We start from the raw sequence: 19223 nt of genomic DNA on the forward strand, positions 1-19223 counted from the left end.
GAATTTGGGGCTAGAGAAACAACTTTTTTGCTTAGTACAAATTTGTTGAACTTGCCTACGATATAAAAGAAATTGGTCACATGGCTCCTCACTTTCATAATTCAGAGTGTCACATGTCAGATGATTTGATTGTTTTCTACAGACTGCTGAGAGACAGGTTACCATATGTGAACCCCCAAATCAGTGCAATTAGTCAGCTGAATTCAGAAGATTTAATATATCTGTATAGTGTTTCTATTACATTTTACTATCCTTGTTGAGAGAAAAAAACAGCTGAAACATTTCAAGCTGATATTTATTTGGATCCAAAATGGATTACATAGCAGATAAACAATTTGTACAGATATAAGGGTGTCAATGAAACCTATCGTGATAGCAGGAATTGACCTGAACAGTAGGACAAATGTGTAACTTTAAGCAGCATCTGAAATTCATTATATTTCCAAATGTGAGATTCCAACATGAGGGAAATGAAGCACTGTGTATATCTACAAATATTCAAATTACACAGCGTTACACAGATATGATCATTGTGTGTTTTTCTAACCAAAATAATATCACAGGACACAGTATCACATTTAGTCTTTATCACTATGGAGTTGCAAGAACCGCCTGAAAAATGCTCAACACTAAAATTACTTTACAGATATTTTGGCAGTGGTTGGGTATATGGGTAGGTAATAGTAATCAGGGATGTGTGCAGCTTGTGGAGATTTATAAATGTGACACATTTTTTGTGGTTGTTCAGAAAACTACTATAGTGAACCATCTATTTAGAGATGGCTCCAAACCAGAACACTGGATCAAAGCCTAACAGACATTAGGGATGGAACGACTTATTAGATCATTTAGTGCAAAATTGTTCCCTGAAGTGCATTTTCTACAGTTCTGTCCAACATATCTTTTAATGTCTCACTTTTTCTTCTCCAGTTATTACCCCATTTTCACTGGATTTTTCTCTTTGCCCTGTCCTCGCTCCTCTTTTCACAACCTCTCATAAGAGAAATGCAAATCCAATACCATTTAGTTTGAATCTAGCTTTTAAGTCTACAAAGCCTGATTGAGTCTGAGATCAGGTACTATGAGTACACCCACCCCTAGCAGGAATCATGTATTACATTCCTCATTTCAGTTTCTCAGTGGTTTCTAATTTACAGATACAGACATAATCCCTAATCCTCTCTTTTTATCTTGACAGCTCATTCATTTATCACACATTAGCTAAAGCCAGATCCTTAGCTGGTATAGATCAACATGGCTTCATTGAGGTCAATACAGCTACATCAGTTGACACCAGTTGAGGACCTGGCCCCAGATCATTTTTGTCTTCTGTGCCAATTTGGCAATAACAAGTCTTTATTAGTTGTCGTTTCCTCCTCCATTCTAGTTATTCGCCTAAACTAATCTTTTAGATTTTAATTTTTTTCCCCTCTGTTTAAAGAAACACTCCACTCCTCTGCTTTTCTCTGTAGAACATTTTCTTTTGGAACATCCTGTAACTTATTACCCAGTCTCTTCCTCTGGGATAAGCTAGGCCTCTGTAATAGTGATTATGTCATAATTTTCATTTGTCATGCATGTGTTCAATTCCACCATTGTGCTTCTCGCTCTCTTTGCATCTACGTAAAAGCACTTAATTTATTTTCCAGTTTCCTCAAAAATAATCTGGATCAGCTTCCTCGATTTTCCTTGTTTTAATGTTGATTTTCTTTGTGTGGTATAACTGTGACATTATCATTCTTCATCCCAAGCACTTTATGTGCATGCTAGAATATATCCTCTTTCCTCTTCCCTTCCCAGTAGGTTAAGTTTTGCCTCAATCTACTGAATTATTTTCGATTAATCATTCTTTTTTCTTTAGTTACCACACATATTAGGCTGGTTTGCTCAGACATTTGCACAGCAAAGACTAATAGTGGGTCTGAGCTCATCTAAACTGTCTTCATCATCCAAGAAACAAGAACAGACTCTATATGCTGAGTGTATTATTCACTGATGAATTCTCCCCATTAAAATCTCCTGAGCATCAACTATTTAGGATTATTTTTAGTAAAGACGATGCTGTATGTGTTCATTACAAATACTGATCATCCCAGGAGAAAATGTGACTGTCCAGGCACCATAGCTCTGATTTGATTTCTTCTTGTAATTATTTAAATCAATTTGGCATTGCTTCTTTGGATGATGTATCTACTACTCCTGCCGGTAACTGACAGCATAGCATACTGAAAGAAAACAAGAGAGTGTGAAATGAATAGATCATCTTTTGCCTTGTCACAATTCAAGAGCATCTACTTAGATGTCATTTGCATAAATGCAAATGAAACCAAACCTGCATAGCATGTGCACAGCTTTCAAGATAGCCCTGATTAGGGGATAGTAAAAAACAAATTACTTCAATTGGGGTCTTCCAACAGCAAAGCTATTTATACCCCATGTAAAGGACTTTCCGTCTACAGATTTTTCCATCCAGCAGCAGTTGAACCAACTAGCCCACACGCAAGTGATGAGTGTAGAGTTTGCTAGCCCCAACTCTCTCTCTACCAGACCAGATTTCAGCCATTCTGAGATACCAGGGGTGGCTCACAAAACCATAAAAATTTCAGAATACCTGAAGACAAACCATTATCCAACAGGAATCTTAAGGAACTAGTTGTATATTATGGCCACATTCTCTCCATTGCTATGGACACTGTAGTACCAAAAAGCCCCCTCCTTCGCAATTGCTCCTACTGATCACTGTGCTTCTTAAACAACCTGGGGCAGTTGAACCTACAAGAAAGGAGACTTGAATGTCAGTGGTGGAAAACACAAGCAGACATGGACAAATGAAGTTATAGCACAAATAGTATAGAAAAAGAGATCCTCCTTCTCCGTTATAGTAACGACAAACAGTGCCCTAGCACTGCTTGCTGAAGAATCGTCATCTTGTTTCTCAGAAAATATTGTGCTAATTTGAGACAGACTGTCAGGATCACCAGAATTAAAATTTATGACCTTGGCCCATAAATCTTTTTCTTCCTTCACAACATTCAGACAAGAAAATGTTCTGCAAGATATTAGCGATATCACACACACCTGATCTGTGCTTTTCCTGGCTTTTGAAAGACAGTCAGAAGCTCCTGGTCCACCTAAGAAAGAAAATATAAATGCCTCGGTGACAATGTATATAAACTCCTCGCTGGACAGCAGAGGTTTAAAGAGCAGCTCTGGGCTCAGGAGGCCCTGCCTCTTCACCCTGGCTGAGCGTGCTCCAATTGGAGGCAGAGTTTAAAAGGGAGCCAGCCGGCTCAGTTGAGGCCACACAGGGCAGGGAGAAGGACCTGCTCTGGGAGTTCCAGTGTAGGACATATCCAAACCCAAGCCAGGAGAAGGAATGTCTGCGAGCAGCAGCTCCTATGGGTCTGAGACCAGAAGGCAACCCACAAACTGGTGCTTATGTGGATGCCTTGCAGCCTGATGCAGGAAAAAGGGAGGTCAGAAGTGACCTATGGAGACTGACTTGAGGCCTCTCAGGGTGCAAGACTCTGGACAAGCCTCACAGGGCTCTGGGTTGGAACCCAGGGAAGCGGGAGGGCCAGGGTTTCCCTACCCCTCCTACGGCAGTAACCACCGGGCAGAGTAACTGCCAGAGACTGTAACCAGAATGTGGCAGACCATGGACCTGTTCATAGCCTCCTTCAAAACAATCAGATTGTCACTTTCATAAAATCATATAATTAGTACTTATGAAACCATCATTTGAAGCAAATACCCTTGCCACTTGCTGTCTACTGTCCCATTCCTGAGCAGAACTGATTGATTCGGTTTCCCTCATGGTGCTGCAGTCCAGAAGACTTAACATATTCATGGACAGCACCGTTGACACACCAGTCTAGAACTTTTTGTCATTCTTGTCCAACACGGACTTGTCCCAGACAATTGTCAGTCCCCGTTGGCAACTCTGTCCGCATATCTATTCAAAGGACACTATCAAAGGACTAACTACATCAGCCACATCATCAGGGGCTCGTTCACCTGCACATCTACCAATGTGATATAAGCCATCATGTGCCAGAAATGCCCCTCTGCCATGTACATTGGCCAAGCCGGACAGTCTCTATGCAAAAGAATAAATGGACACAAATCAGATATCAAGAATTGTGACATTCAAAAACCAGTAGGAGAGCACTTCAGTCTCACTGGACACTCAGTAATAGACTTAAAAGTGGCCATTCTTCAACAAAAAACCATCAGAAACAGATTTCAACAAGAAACTGCAGAACTGGAATTAATTTGCAAACTTGACACCATCAAATTAGCCCTGAATAAAGACTGGGAGCAGCTGGGTCATACAAAAAGTAATTTTCCCTCTGTTGATATTCACCCCTTCTTGTCAGCTGTTGGGAATGGGCCACATCCACCCTAACTGAATTGGCCTCATTAGCACTGACCCCCCACTTGGTCAGGGAACTCCCATCTTTTCATGTGCTGTATATTTATACCTGCTTACTGTATTTTTCACATAGCCCATGAAAGCTTATGCCCAAATAAATTTGTTAATATCTAAGGTACCACAAGGACTCCTCATTGTTTTTGCTGATACAGACTAGGGTGACCAGACAGCAAATGTGAAAAATCGGGACAGGGGGTGGGGAGTAATAGGAGCTATATAAGAAAAAGGCCCCAAAATCGGGACTGTCCCTATAAAATCAGGACATCTGGTCACCCTAGATACAGACTAACTGTGAAACCTGAGTCAGGCCACTTCCTCTCACCAAATGAGTGGAAGGTCTAGTCATAATGGTCTGACACTGAAAGCCCATGACATCCACTAGGTGGCATTGGAGTCAGCCCTTCATTAGCTTCCCAACTACCTAGGAGGCCCCTGCTTTAAGTGGCTTAGCCTGTACTGAAACTGAGATGTAGCTGAAATTAAAGTGTAACTGAGGTATACGTTCTCTGACTTGTAACAGAGCCTGAATGATTCAGAAATACTTTAGTTTCACATGATTTTTTAGTTGAAATAAACAGTAGCCATTTTTAAGCTGTTTATATTTAATGTATGTATTATGCTGTTTTTAGTGGTAGACTATAATAGATTGACAAGGATCTTTTTTGGTGATCTTTAGTTCAGACAAAGATACTTTAATGCTGTTATAATTTTAAAGGGAGGGAGTAGATGTTAAATGACAATTACTTAATTCCTTTAACAAGTTTTGAGTTGCTCAGTTGCAACTCCAATCCTGACTCACAGAAAGAGCTGGGCAAATTATTCATTGCAAATAGGGTAAATTTGACAAATTGACTTTCTTCCTGACTGCAAACAAATCACGTTATGAAAATATCAAAATTTTCATTTATTCATCCCTTTTGCAAAATTGTTTGACAGATAATTTCTGAGAACTTATTTCAGACGATTTCACAAAATTGTCATGTATGTATGTATCTATCTAGGTTGTTATATCATAGTATTTGAGTGCCTCTGTAATATCTGAGTACTTTTAGGTATTTATTTGGAATTTACTGTGTCAGGAGTGTGGCCAGTTCTCTTAGACACATGATATGGTTTCTGTTCCTTGACAGGATATATAAAAACTAATGCCTGAAAAAATCCCCTAGGTTCATATTTTCTCTGGAAGAGAGTGGTCTTGGAGGCAGCATTATAAGGACAGAGTGCACACAACCAAACCTATATAATTTTAGGACATATGCATTCTTTCCCTGTTCTCTTTTCCACCAAAAGGAACATTATGTTTGGCTACATATATGTAATCTCACATTGGAAAATATCTGTACTCTTGACTGAGGGAACAAAAAAAGAAATATGAGCTATATGTACTGGCTGTCTAGCAGAATTTACATTCTTTTTTTCACATTTCTATAAAGTACTTGTGCCTGCATGTAAATTTAGAATGTTATTCAGTCACATTTTTCTCTTTTTTTTATTTAATTGACTCCCTGCCTACATTACAGAAGTGAAAGAGAAAAGTTTTCTAGTAAAGATTTTACCCCAAGTCTATTTAAATGTAGTTATGTCACCTAATTGTAGCAGCTGAAAATAATGTAGTAATTAAGATAGTTATGATGTCATTGTGATTAGATAAGACATTCTCTTAAAAATGATATCTTTAAATGGTGCTCTATATTTTTCCACAACAAATTTACAAAGAAAAACAAAATGTTTCTAGCTGCCAGAAGTTAAAGGAGAATCCCAGACCAAAAGAATTAAATAATGTTCCTTGTGCTTCATAAATCATTAGTCATAACAATTCTGGAATCAGAACTCAGCTGGCAATTTTGCTGATGATAAAGAGACAGAAACACATAGAGCTTGTTCTTCTCCAGCTATCACTACTCTCATTGACTCAGTATAGTGACTTGCGAAAATTTATTTTTGTTAGAAAATTAAAATTATATTACTTTGAAAATGAAACAAAATGACACTTCTATAGTGATTTTTCTGACTAGTCTTTAATTTCAGCTTCACACTTAGACTGGAAAGCTACTGAGAAGAAATGATAGTTGCAAATTTTCATATATTGCATACTAAAATGGTACTCTTAATTTTGTAAAAAAAAATTGCATAAATGCCGATAACACATAGTTGTATGATTTTTAATTTTTTTCTTTCCAAACAAATCCAAGATTTTCAGGTCAATGATGATTTAGTGTCAGTGGTATACACTTCTAGATGTACAAAGGCATTCCCAGAACATCTGCATGTTTATGACCTCCATCATACTTTCTGTTTGCCAATTTTACATCACATGATAGTTCTCTTCATTTCTTGCAGAATCACTTGTGCGTTCCATTAATTCTGCCTCACTTTTCTTCAGTTTTATTTATTTTCTTCTCGGTGGAGTGTATATGCCCTGAACAGTCGTGATTCTACTCTACAAAAATAAAAAAGGATTCTACACGCACTGTTTTCTTCTTGGCATAATATAATTGTGCACATGTACAAATCCCTCTATTACTGATTTCATCTTCTATAATGAATAGAGAGTAGGAACACATATAGTGAAAAGAGTTACTTAGGTATAGTAAAATTATTTACACTATTTTGGCTTATTTTGTATGGTATGATTAAGTAACCAATAAATGTTTATTCTAGCACAGATGCTAATTGTATAAATCCAGGAGCCTTGACTAGGAAATCTCAGTTCATGTTTTGCTTAGAATTAGATGGTTTGGGCTGTTACTTGAAAAATACTCCATATGCCATAAACTCAATATTAATAGGAATGTTTTGCTTTGAGCCATATCCAAATGAAATACTGATGACAGAATTTGGTAATAACATGACAAACTAAATTAAAATGAAGTTAGGATCTGACTTGAAACTTAAAAAAAACAAAGAAGGAAATTCAGAATGATGGCTTCTGTACTTTGTCCCCAGCTCACCTCTTTATGCATTGGAGGACTCTATAATGCTATGTACCACATGTCCCACAAATATTAAACTTATACACGGTGAGGGGAGTTACGGACAAACTGGTTGTTTTATTTTTTCTGTTCAGTTACTTATATAGATTTACATCTCTTTGACATGGCTGCTTTTTATCAGAACTTTTTGTGACTTGAAAAGAAAAAGTCACATTGGAATGATTTGAACACTATATCTGAGTGACATGATGGCATTATATACATGGTATGTTTCCTATAGACTGCATTATCTACCTTTAGTTGCCCCTGCGGGATAAGTGTTCCATCTGCAATAGACTGGTCACAGATAGAAAGATAGCTCTGATAGAAGTCTTCCTTAATTTGGTGTTATGTCTGCCTATCCATGGAGGTGCTTTTGTAGTCTTTAACCCTCTTGATCACAGCATTGAGGAAGCCCTCCAGGCAATCAGAGGCAGTGAGAGATCTGATCTCAGACTTGTCACCAAAAAGTTGGTAGTATTTCTAGGATGGTGGCCCTACTGTAGGATACTTGTTGCACTTTTGCGTCCTTTATTGTGGCATCACTCATGATTCAGATGGCAAAGAAGGACACTTCTTGGTCTATGGTGTGTGCTAATCCTTTCAGTGCTATCCTTTACTTATGTGGGAGTAGTCAGTTTGACTTCGAGGACAGACATTTGATCAAATTCACCTCTCAGTTAAACTGGTGTGAATCCAGGGTAATTGCATTTTCACCAGTTTTATTGAAAACTAAATTTAGCCATGAACAGAGAAATGGTCACAGTTTCAAAAGAAAGGAAAAAATCTGCAGCAGAAGGATTTCTGTAATAACTAGAATAGAAGGTGAATTCCACCAGATTTTATAGCTCTGATCATAAGAGTGAACACAACATTTTGTTTCAAGGATTTTGTGAGTGTCCAGAGCTTCTGCTTAGAGCTGATCAGAAAACAGAACTTCCATCTTGCAGGCTATTCTGACGTTTCAAATCTGTTTTCATCCCAGATCAGAATGAAAACTTTAAATCTCAAAATATTTTGTGGAATGAAATATTCTGAAATATTTTAATTTGAAAACACTGAAATTACCTTATTGAAACTTTTTGGATTGATAGTGTAATGCAATACAATACAATCTAATATAACATTGTCTGTGTGAAACAAATCAGGAAAGTCAAAATGACTTACTCAGTTTTGATTTTGTATCATGTTGAAATGTTTCTGTCGAAAATTTCATCAAAATTGACACATTACTGCAAAATGTTCTGATTTTGATGAAACAGCATTTACTGACAGAAAGGTACTTCATCAAAAAAATTTCAGCCGGCTCTACTTTGATAATCAGATTATTTCTCCAACTCTCATAACCCCAAAACACCTTTATCAGGAGCCTGACAATATATCACATACCATAAAAGACTAAATAATGCTCACATACACACTTTATACCCCCCACAGGAAGTGTTGACTGTGGATTAGAGCATAAGTCTGGGATCCTGGACTCCTGCATTCAGATTTCTGTGTGGCGCTGGACATTTGCATGTGCCTCAGTTTACAATGTAAAATAAGTATAACATGCACTTGAGTTACCTCTCAGTTGTGTTCTCAGACTTAAATAATTAATATTTGTAAAACTGCTTTGAAATCCTCAGGTGAAGGACATTATGCTGGATAAGTGTGTGGTAGGAGGATTTTTTGGCTGCAGTAATATGTTCATCCCTCTACTTAGGGCAGGTCTACACTAAGGGCGGGGGTCGAATTAGGGTACGCAAATTCAGCTACATGAATAGCGTAGCTGAATTCGAAGTACCCTAATTCGAACAACTCACCCGTCCAGACGCGGCGGGGTCGAACTCCGCGGCTCCCCCGTCGACTCCGCCAACTCCTTTTGCCGAGGTGGAGTACCGGAGTCGACCGCGGCGCTTCCGGAGTTCGAACTATCGCGTCTAGATCAGACGCGATAGTTCGAACTCCGAAAAGTCGAACTCTCCGCGTTGAACCGGCAGGTAAGTGTAGACGTACCCTTAGTGTGATAATGAAAAAGGTGTATTTCTTCCCTAAGTCACTTTTGTCACTTGTGAGGGGAATCCAGGCTTTGTGTATTTAAATAGTTCAAACAGAGCAAAACAGTAATGTTTTGACATTTTGTTCCTTGAACGTGCTCTGGTATTAAGTAGTGTCAGAAAGTTTCCTGTATTAGGCAATAAAGCAAAGCATTTTTACCATAAGTGGAATGTCATGTGCTGCATTATCAGACTGAGTTCTCCGTGTTTCTCATATTTTTCCCATGTGTTTATTTAAAGGGTCTCACTGAATCACAGTTTTAATATTTTGATCCTGATTTCCTTTTAGTCTTTTATTAGATTTGGGTGGGTTGTATGTTTGAGTCATTTGTTATTGTTTGTTACTATGGACATCCTACAGTATAAAGAACAGGAGTACTTGTGGCACTTTAGAGACTAACAAATTCATTTCAGCATAAGCTTTCGTGGGCTACAGAAAGCTTATGCTGAAATAAATTTGTTAGTCTCTAAGGTGCCACAAGAACTCCTGTTCTTTTTGCGGATGCAGACTAACACGGCTGCTACTCTGAATCCTACAGTATGTGTACCGTAATGCAGAGTAGAATGCTAAATGTTTCAGTTGTTTAGATGATATTTATCAGAACAGACTTTGCAATCTAGTTAATAGTCTATCTTTTATAAGGTTTTTTTGCTTTTGAAAAGTCAGAGTGAGTATCCCAGAGGCAAAACTTTGACATTTATTATAATTCTTTGCATATGATCCGTAGCTCGACATTGAAACAGCCTTTTCCATAGATGTGTGGGATATTTGGATTACAGTCCACACTAATGTTACAATTTACACAAGCCCAAGAAATACAATTTAAACTTCTGCATATTATTGTTTAGGTGATTTCTTGATGCTGACCACATAAACAACAGTAGACAGTGCCCTGGGGCATTATGTCCCAGTCTTTGATGTTTTATAATGTAGATATTTTCTTAAAAGACAAATTGCTATTGGCTTTGTGTGTTTTCCAATAAATTCTTAGAAACAATCAGTTTAGAATAGCAATGCTTTAAACTTTGTTGATATATCTAATGTTGCATTACAATGAAGTCTTAAATCTAACTTGTCCTTCATCCTACAGTGCAGTCCTGATACAGATTATGGTATTGTCCCAGATTTGCAGATGTCAAAAAAGATACAGAGGGGTATCTTTCCTTGTTTGGAGAGGTAGTAGACACAGACTCAGGATATGTTTTCGTAGACTATTTTTATTCATATTATGCACATAGTTGCTTGAAGAAGAATGGAGAAAAACAGAAGAAGTAGCATCAAAGCTCACCGCTTTCAGGCAAGACAACTCTGTTCTCAGGTTCCCAACCAGAAGGTAGTTTCTCTGTGTCTAAACTCCTTCCCAAACATATTAATACATGTGCCTGGCGGCCAAGCCAAATCATGTGTGTGTCATCAGCCATTGAGTGATGGGTTATGTACCAATCCAACTGCCTAAATAGAGTTAAGGATGAATTAGGAATAGAAGATGAAATTTAACCCAATATTATGACAGTTTTATTAACAAGGAACAGCACAGATGTAAGCAAAATTTCTATTAGCTATTAAAAGCTGCTAAAGTCTACTTTTTTTTTTCTGTATTCTGGTTAGAGGATCCCATGGCTCTATCATTCTGATTATGAGTGATAGTCACCTCTCCTCTCCTCTAGTATATATGGAGTTCTGTTTCTTTTTCCTTTTGTATGACACAACAATTTTCAGTATTTCAGATGGAAATAGTATGAGAATATTCATCTATCCCTAATGACTATAAAGTGAACAGGAATTGTGCAGTCTCACTGAACCCAGAATTGCAGCACTCTTCCAGTAAATCAGAAATGATTGGGTGCAAGTGATGGTATGTTTAAAGCTTTCGATTTTTCAATTTTAAAAAACTGCATTGAGAAAAATAAAAACTGATGCCGCTTAATAATTGTGATCTATTCTTCTTATTCAAGTATGAGATATTCAATTGAGACAGAGTACATTTTTAGGGAAGAAGGTCCACACTTTCATGCTAAAAATGTAACTGTCTGCTTATATGTCTGGATGTGGGTACTAAGAGTGTGCACACACATTTAAGGGTATATTGTAACTTTGGGCATACTTCAGGAGGGGTTGGGTGGGATTTTTTTAAATCACTCAGCACTGGCCTTTGCTCCCAATACAGTCAATAGGAGTTTTATGACTGACTTCAGTGGCCACAGAGTTAGTCCAGCTCTAAGCACTTTTGAAAACCTCACCCATTTTGCTTCATAAATTGCAAATCTCAGTTGCAAATCCTTTCTGGCCTCCTCTTTGCAGAAAAGGGGCTAGAAACTGCAGCTAGAACCAGTCACAAGTTTTTCACTAAAATGTTTATTCAACAAAAAACTACTTTTTGATTAATGAGAATTTTCACAGAAAATTTTCACTTTGGTTGAAATTTTCAGATGTTTTGATGGAAAGCCAAAAATGTCTCTGTTTTGGAGGTTCTCCTCATTTGGAATAAAAGTGGGAAATAAAGCGAATGGCAGGGGGAACTGAAAATGTTTCTGTTTTTCCCTTGTCAGAAAACTGAAAAATTCAGCGGGTAGGAACAGAAGCAGCCAAAGCTGGGAATGCTGCTCTGGTTGGAGGGCCGGGTATAAAATGAGGCTCAGCCAGTACCACACCTGCCCTCAGCACCCCCAGCAGATACAGTTCTAGTATCCAGAACTGTGCAGGGAAGACCCCCCTCCTCCAGATTCTGGGAACACTGGGATTCAGCTGCTGCCTCCTCTCCCCTACGGAGCATGAGGGAAAATTTCAGAAGGCAGCCAGCCAGGGTATGTCTACATTGCAGGTGTGATTCCTGACCTAGGTAGAGAGATTCATAGGAGTTGAGCTCAAGCTAGTGTGTTAAAAAGAAAAGCATGGATATTGCAGCATTGGCAGCAGCTCAGGCTAACCACCCAAACCCACCTTGGATTCAGGGGTAAGGGAGGCTTGGACTCAAGGCAGCTAGCCCTTCCACATTAGTATTTTTAGCATGCTAGCTCAAACTGAGCTGGTATGAATCTGACTCTATGTGCTGGGATTCACACTTCCCAGCTGCAGTGCAGACAGACCCTCAGAGACTCCAACCATAACAGGAACCTTTGGGGCTCTGGACATTGCAGTCAAAAGCATTGAAAGTTCTCTGACTTTCCCTGCTCTGTAGTGATTGGCTGTTTGCACCAACCTTCCCTATTCCTCTTCCCTTTAGTGTCCTCTCTCCCTTCCCTTTTCTTTCCATTTAGCTGTTCCCCTCCTAAGTAACACCCCGCCCCTTCTGTTTGCTGCCACCCTATTGATGACTCTGCTTGTGTGTTCTGCTCCTTCCCCGACCCTTTGTCTTGTCTTGGTAATTTCTTTGGGGCAAGGACTGTTTACTACCTTGTGTTTGTACAGTGCCTAGCACAGTGGGGTCCTGGTCCATCACTGAGGCTCCTAGGCACTACTGTGATGGTGATTTATTATTAATAACAATAATAATTAAACAAATGCTTTTACTTTGTGCAATCTTTTTTGCTGAAGATATGAAACATTTTCCAATTAACTCTAATGACAGCAGCCCCAAGCCAGTTTAGCTGTGCTCACACCTACATGTGGGGACTTGAGTTCCAGGCAGCCCATGCAGAGATGGAGGGGTAAAGTTTAATTCCCTTTACTCCTTAGTGTACTAATGACTGCACCTAGCCTTTAATCCTGAATATTTAGGCACCTAATTGTCCCACTTGTGCACAAGATATCCTTATAAATTCACAGTAATTGCCCACACTCTTATGGTTGCACTCCTGCACATGGACCTCAGGTCTCCTTTTAAAAAATGTGGGTTTGGCTGACTCTTGCAAAAGAGCTCTGGAACATTCACCCAAACTGAGCTATTTGGTTAGCTGAAGAGCTGTGGCTGCTTTATAATAGCCATGATTCATGGAGCACAAAATATTAGTAACATTTGTTCATTTCACAACACTACCTCCACATCTGCTGTCTGAAATGGATTAAATTTTATAGAAAAATTAATGTACCAAGACTTGCATTTTTTTTAATAAAGAATTGAACTTTTCCCTTTGTGTGAAAATGGAGACACAATATATTTTTATAGCTAATTGTTATATTTTTATGAAGAATAATATTATAAGTGGTTTAACAGTAAATCTTTAAAAAGAAAAAAAAATAATCCAGACTCCTTATGTTTCTCAACATCCTAATGTTCTGGGGTCACAAACAAACCATATTTCCAGTTACTGAGAGGATTGACTGTATTTATTTTTATTCCCTGTAAATTTCCCAGGTAGAAAGTATGGCTGGAATACAGTATTATTTTTTCTGATTCGTAATCGAATTACAGTATAAACTGTTGATTCAATGATTAATATTAAACATTTTAGACCGGGGTGTCTAATTCATTTCATATGGCTGGCCTGATCTGATACCATGTCACTTAGGCCATGGCTACATTTGCAGCTATAGAGCGCTTTGGGTTAAACCAGCCTTTGGAGAGCGCACTACAGAAAGCGCTCCAGTCTGTCCACACTGACAGCTGCAAGCACACTGGTGTGGCCACATTTGCGGCATTTGCAGCGGCATTGGGAGTGGTGCATTATGGGCAGCTATCCAGCATTCAAGTGGCTGCAATGTGCTTTTCAAATGAGAGGGGTGGGGTAGAGTGTGTTGTTTGTATGTGGGGGGAGAGAGAGTGGGTTTTTGGAGTGCTGAGAGTGTGTCAGCACGCTGTCTTGTAAGTTCATATCCCCCTAGCCCCCCTGCCTCTCACTCACTCACTCAGTAAACGTTTGCTTTGCACCATTGCAGATAAGCAGCCGCTGTCCGAAACAGAGCTCTGAAAAGGCACTTCCGCATTCCTCAGTCGATTTCACAACAAAGAGAAGACAGGCCACTTGACTTAAGGGGATTATGGGACATTTCCGGAGGTCAGTCAGAAGGCTAACTTAACTCCCTGTTTACACTGGCCCTGGGGCATCTCAGCCAATACGCAACAGCCGTTATCCCTCTCGTGATTCACCTGTGCACATATTTTACCTGTTTTAACCTCTCATTTCCTTTCCTTAGCTAATAAATTTTTAGTTAGTTTACTATAGAGCTGGCTACCAGCATTGTCTTTGGCATAAGCTCTACAGTACCAATTGATCTGGGATAAATGACTGGTTTCTTGGGACTGGGAGCAACCTGATGTGGTATAGAATCCTGTGGCACCTTATAGACTAACAGACATTTTGCAGCATGAGCTTTCCTGGGTGAATACCCACTTCTTCGGATGCAAGTAGTGGAAATTTCCAGGGGCAAGGATATATAAGCAAGCAAGAAACAAGCTAGAGATAACGAGGTTAGATCAATCAGGGAGGCTGAGGCCCTGTTTTCACACCTCAACTGCTAGAACAGGGCCTCATCCTCCCTGATTGATCTAACCTCGTTATCTCTAGCTTGCTTCTTGCTTGCTTATATATACCTGCCCCTGGAAATTTCCACTACTTGCATCCGAAGAAATGGGTATTCACCCACGAAAGCTCATGCTGAAAAACGTCTGTTAGTCTGTAAGGTGCCACAGGATTCTTTGCTGCTTTTACAGAACCAGACTAACAGGGCTACCCCTCTGATACCTGATGTGGTATGATTTTTTATTTAAGTGACATTTTATCACAAAGTCCAGTTTGTCTGGGTAGCAAGATAGACTGGAGAGTCTGAGGGGACTGTCTGTGACTCCATGGTAAGACTGATATAGTGATCCAAGAGTTCACATTTGTAACTGTCTTGGTGAAATCTAACTAGAATACATTACCAGTATGGGGTGTCCAGCCTGTTTTCTGACAGTCTGCCCTTGTTACCTAGAAATTTGGTATGGGGCTTTTAGCACCTTAAGTGCAACACCCACACTAATTTGTTACTGGAAAACTTTAGACACCAATTAAATGAGCCTACAATAATGCCTTGAATTTAGGAAGCGGTAACAAGTTTGTGGCCCAGCCTCAAGGAATTGCTAGGGTTTTCCCAGGGGGCTTGCCTCTGACCCGCAGAGGGCTCCCCAGAACAAGCTAGTCTTGCTGACCCCTGAAATTACATGAATACCACCTTCCGCTCAAGGATTGATACAGACAAAAGCAGAAATCATTGTTTATTGAAGGAATTAGGTATTTACAGAAAAACAAGAAGAAATGAGTAAAGCATGATAAGATGTAATTGATTTGCAGTTTAAAATAAAGCGGTGCAGCAAATAAAAGACACAAACTATGTAGCATATAACAATGTAATCATTCACTTAACACTAGCATTTAATATTTGACTTTTAATATTTAACATGTAACATTTAACATCCAATAAATGCTGGCCAAATGACTATCGGATGGGTAGGGGAAGATCTCACTCAGACCACTGGCATCCAGCTTTATTTACAGGCGAAACCCACACATTCCTTAAGAATAGATAGAAAAATCAGACTTACACTCACGCCCAGAATCCCTCTGACTCATCTAAGCGTCCTTCTGCCCTGTTTAGTTTAGCTGTGTGACCAGAGATGTTGCTGCCTGTCAGAAAAACTGCCGGAGGTATCAGTAAGATCAGCTGAGGTGATAGCGGTTGCCCTTCAGTAGCAGCTAGGGAAGCTGATGTTGTCCAAAAACTGCTGTCTTCCTGGTCACACTGCAGCTGCTGAGTTGCTATGGCAGCCGTTGCCAGAGCAACCTCAGTGTTTGATTGCTGCTGCCGCTACTGCTGCTGCTTCTTACAGGTAGATGTTTTCCAGATAGCTTCTTTTCTTCACAGGTGTCTTGCAGCTTCTGTTCCCCACCGAACCCCAAATGCACTACAAGTTCAGCCTGCTGGTTATCAGCCTTATATACCTACTGGTTCTCTCTCAGGCTCAGCTAATCAGCTTTCAGCATCCTATCTAGCTCTGCCCTCTTATGATGTCATCTTGGATTCTAGAAGGTTCTAGAAGATTCTACTGCTGGTGCACACTAAATGTTCCTTTGTACACATTGATATAGTCCTGGTCGAAATAGGACTACAACACTTGTAGGGTCTACCCAGGGGAATTAGAGTGCAAAACACTAGAGCGTTCTATAGATGACATCCCTGTAGTGCAGACTTCAGGGTCATGTAGACATGCCAAAAGATTCATGGGAAGTCTGCTGGCCAGCTGAAACTGTTCCTTAGGCCAGATCCAATCCTTGGGAATTATGTTGGACACCGCTGCTTTAGAGAATGCTTTCCCTTACTTTTTTTGGAGGGGGGGGGCAGTGTCTTAGATTGTTGCATACATTAAATATTAGTATGTAGTGCTACTTTATTAATTTGGTTCTACAAATTAGTATTCAAGCCATGAAAAGATCAACATCATAGGAATGTTTAATTAGATAACTCAGATAAATCACAATAAAGGAAGGTAGCTTTAGGTTTTTTTTCTTAAAATATATAAGATTTTAATCCCCTTGTGTAGAATTTTCAGTATGAGTCTTAAGGTCGAGTATAATGTCCACTGAACTTAATGGAAAGACTCCCATTGATTTTAATGGGCATCAGCCCAAGACCATCACCCTCAAGACATCTCTATTACACATATCTAGGTACACTATTGGGATGTCTTGATGCAGTCTACTATACTGCAGAACATGTACTATGTATTGATGATTTCTTATGAGCTTCACCTATCAATTTTGAATTACTTTGCTTTTTCATGTCTTACAGCAGAACTCAAAACATCTTTGTGGTCAAAAGAACTCAGTGTTATAGTTTAATAGCCTATAAAATAAAGATGTGTGTACTAGTGCTCAAGTCAGGGGAACTTTGATTAGTGTTTTGTAACAAATAAATGAATCACTCCATTCCAAATTCTTGTAGCACATCAAGAAAGGGAGATGAAAAACATTCACTTATTTAAGAAGTGTGAAATTCACCTCTCTCTCTCTTCATAAGTCTAGCACAAGGCCTATGCCCTCCTTAATACTGCTTACATTTTGGTTTGAGGGAGGAAGTGGTACTTAAGTGATGCATAAATCCTTGTGGTGGCCCTCTGCACAGGCATACCCAAAGTATATGTAGAGAGAGATTACACCATCAATAGATTTGTATATGTGTCTGATCACTTCTTCAAAAGAGACCAATTCACTATTAAACATTTTGTTGCAATATTAATTTTAATAACTTTTTCATAGTGCAATAAGTGTAGATGGGGTGAAGTCTTGACCTCACTCAAGTTAATGACAAGATCTCCATCCGAACCAGGAGCCTGGATTTCACTGATTTGTATTTTTTAAAAGGAAAAACAAACTTTTCATACATTTCTGGTTCTAAATTAACTTCACCACTCAGGAAAAAGACCTGGGTTGTTCTTTGGTCATTGTGGACTGACCAACGTGCAGGGTCAATCACAAAAGGAAACAAAATATTAGGAAATATAAAAGAAGTTGATGAAGAATATTATAATGCCATTATATAAATTAGTGATATTCTCTCACCTGGAATCTATGTTCTACTCTGGTCATCCTTCTTCAAAAGTATATAGTAGAAAGAAACTGGAAACTAATACGATTACAGACATGGAAAGACTTCTAATGAAGAGAGATCACAGAGGCGAAAAGCTTAGTATGACTAAAAAAGGGATCAAACATTTATGTGGAAATGAGAACATCTACTGTTCCATCAGATAGGATAAAAATAATGACACAGGATATAAACGTGAATGTTTCAGTCATAAGACAACTGATGGAGGGTTAGGAAGAAATGACCTCTATACAATTATCTATTTTGGGTTTCCTGTACTTTCTCCTGAAACATATGATACCAGCCACTGTCTGAGACAGGATACCTGACTAGATGGACCACTCTTTTGATCTGATATGGAAATTCCTATGCCCGTAAGAAGGAAAGCTCCATAATGAGTTTCCAAGCTAACACAGATAAAGCAAAACACATGACAACCATCAGAAGAGTAAGGGTGTATATACAACACCGGTGAGGTGATTGGCATAAGTAGGATTCATTAAAGAAGTAGTAAGGGTGTATATACAACACTGGTGAGGTGATTGGCATAAGTAGGATTCATTAAAGAAGTCAGCATTAAAGAGGGGCTTAGTGACGGAGATAGTAGGCAATTTGCAGAAAAAATAGGTGGGGTGCTTCACCAAACATAGGGCTATAATCCTGCAATTGGTTGCACATGGGCAGACCCGTGCACCAGTACAGAGTGGCACTGAAGTCAATGGGGCATCTTTTAGGCGCAAGAGTCCACACAAGACAGACCATGAGGAGAACAAGAAGGCAAAGCCAAGAATGGCTAAAAAAGACAAAGGAATCTGTAAAGAGAGATAATTGGGAGAATCCATAGTAAATTATTTGGGGAACAGGAGGAACTGATAGAGAAGTACATAATCTCTTCCCTGGGAGAAGAGATTATGCAAAATTGTCCTTAAATAACTTATATAACTTATATAACTTCACACTAAAAATATATATCTACATAGAAATGAAAGGCCATGCTCAGGTCTGCCCATTTTCTCTTGGTTAGCATGAAGTGTTTTGTTTTGTTTTTTTTTCCACTCAGAATAGTATTCTGTTACAAATGCTTCGGAACATGTGGTATTTCTAATGATGTTTTAGCTCCAAAAAGTGAGCAAATTGCTATTTTTGAACTGTCACTCCAGACAAAACAACTCTGACTCCGTAATTCAATCATGAGGCATCAAAGGCTGCTTACTTATAAACAATCACTGGAACTTGATATTTTATTGTCGGCAACCCTCTTATAAATTAGACTG

General features: G+C 39.0%; 1 long non-coding RNA gene across 1 annotated transcript; it reads right to left on the bottom strand.

Moving 5' to 3' along the window:
• Window positions 1–355: 355 nt before the first annotated feature.
• Window positions 356–16386, bottom strand: LOC123367138. Its single transcript, XR_006578319.1, has 4 exons — window positions 15911–16386; window positions 3079–3131; window positions 2612–2772; window positions 356–2225 (listed from the first exon to the last, which is right to left on the bottom strand). It is a non-coding gene; the product is annotated as an uncharacterized LOC123367138 (long non-coding RNA).
• Window positions 16387–19223: the final 2837 nt, after the last annotated feature.

Source organism: Mauremys mutica, chromosome 3, assembly GCF_020497125.1.
Source record: "Mauremys mutica isolate MM-2020 ecotype Southern chromosome 3, ASM2049712v1, whole genome shotgun sequence".
NCBI lineage: Eukaryota > Metazoa > Chordata > Testudines > Geoemydidae > Mauremys > Mauremys mutica.